The sequence below is a fragment of the Lygodium microphyllum genome, chromosome 3 (genome assembly GCF_053477565.2).
Source record: "Lygodium microphyllum isolate KBCC chromosome 3, Lygodium_microphyllum_v1.1.10, whole genome shotgun sequence".
Lineage (NCBI taxonomy): Eukaryota > Viridiplantae > Streptophyta > Polypodiopsida > Schizaeales > Lygodiaceae > Lygodium > Lygodium microphyllum.
In genome coordinates, this window is record NC_141137.1 from 147,941,461 (window position 1) to 147,943,754 (window position 2,294).

Consider the following 2,294-nt stretch of genomic DNA (forward strand, 5'->3'; position numbering starts at 1 on the left):
TCTGCAGTGCCCTTCAGGTACCTCATGATACCCTTCATGGCATCCCAATGCTTCTTGCCAGGTGTAGCCATATAGTGTGCCACAACACCAACTGCAAAGGAAATATCTAGACGAGTGGCTATCAGGGCATACATAAGACTGCCCACTGCGGATGCATAGGGAATCTTGGCCATCTCGGCCCTCTGCTCATATGTCTGTGGACAATCAACCTGTGATACCTTCACATAAGAAGGCAATGGACAGCCAATAGGCTTTACATCCTGCATGCGGAAGCGCTCAAGGACTTTATGAATGTACTCCCTCTGTGACAAGTAGAGGAGTCCCTGATGCCTATCGCGTCTAATGCGCATACCAAGTATGTGAGTGGCTTGTCCCAGATCTTTCATCTCAGAGCTCTTCTTGAGCTGAGCCTTAAGAGCATCTAGCTCATCATGAGCTTTTCCTGCTATCAGCATATCATCCACATAGAATATCAAAATCAATAAAGAACCATCACGGGCTTTCTTCGTGTAAAGATACGGATCCATAGCACTCCGGCTGTAGCCTTGTGACTACATAAAGGCATCAAACTTATGACCCCACTCCCTAGGTGCCTGTTTCAAGCCATAAAGACTTTTCTTCAATTTGCACACTAGGTGCTGCCTGCCAGAATCTGCAAAGCCCTTAGGCTGCTCCATATAAATCTCATCATGCAAGTCCCCATGTAAGAAAGTCGTCTTGACATCCATCTGGTATAAATCCAAGTCAAGCTGAGCAACCAAAGCCAAGACTAAGCGCAGGGTGGTCATCTTAACCACAGGAGAAAAGACCTCGTCGAAGTCCACACCATGCTCCTACTTGAAACCCTTTCCTACCAATCTAGCCTTGTATGCCGACTTGGGGTGTCTAGGGGTACTTTTTAGCTTGTACACCCACTTGCATGGCAAAGCCTTCTTGCCCGTAGGCAAGGAAACCAAATCCCAAGTGTCATTCTTAATGCAGGGAGTCTATCTCAAACTGCATAGCCCTCTCCTAGGAGTGACTGTCACCCCTGCACATAGCCTCATCATAGGTGAAAGGCTCTCCTCCATCTATAACCAAGACATAATGCATCAAGGGCTGAAATCTATCAGGTGGACGTCTGTCTCTAGTAGACTGTCTCACAGCAAGCTCTGCTGCCTGCCCAACTGCCTATCCAACACCCTGACCATGAGCATTTGCTGCAATTGTAGGCTATCCAACTGGCTATGCGGGAGCTCTCGGCTCCTCTATGGCCCTGCGGATCTCAACAACTCTCTCAGGCTGCCTATGCATTTTGTCTTCATGGAAGACTACATCATGACTGCGGATGACTTTTCGCGCTTGCAGATCCCAGAGACAGTAACCCATCTCGCCTGCATCCCCATAACCAAGGAAAATGCATTTGACACTCTTGCAATCCAGCTTACTTCTCTTGTCCCTGGGCACATGGCAAAATGCCTCACATCCAAAGACACGGAGATGCACATGAGAGGGAGGTTTTCCAGTCCATACCTCCTCTGCAACCTGGAAATCCAAACCACTAGAGGGTGATTTTTTTATGACATGCACAGCTGTACTAATTGCCTTAGCCCAAAAGCTCTGTGGTAGGCCTGTATGGCTAAGCATACTGCGTACACGCTCCTGGATGGTTCTATTTATCCGCTCAGCCAAACCATTCTGGGGGGGTGTAGGGGGCGGTCAACTGACGCTTAATACCCCTCTCATCACATAATTGCTCAAAAGCAGGTGAGACATACTCACCCCCATTATCTGTCCTTAGACATTTTAGCCTATACCTAGACTAGTTCTCAACCAATTCAAGCCATCTCTGAAACATAGCCAAGACATCGGATTTCAACTTAATGGGATAACACCAAACTTTCCGTGAAAAATCATCCATGAACGTAACAAAATACTTTGCACCACCCATAGACTGACAAGGCATGGGCCCACAGACATCCGAATGTACCAATGCCAAGGGCTCACTCATGCGTGGCCTACCAGACTTCTTATGCATAGACCTAGTCTGCCTGCCATAAACACAATGCTCACATGAATCAAAACATGCATAATCAAAGGGCGGTAAGTATTGCAAACCAGAAAGCATTTTCATTCCCTTCAAAGACATATGGCCCAAATGGGCATGCCAAAGAGATACATGTGGGATAGAACCCACTGACAAAACATGATCAAGGGAAGAAGCTGATACAATCAAGGGGTAGACACTGCCAGCCTTGGCATCTCTCGCAATCACAAGTCTACCACGAGTGATCTTCCATGCAGAGTCTCCAAAA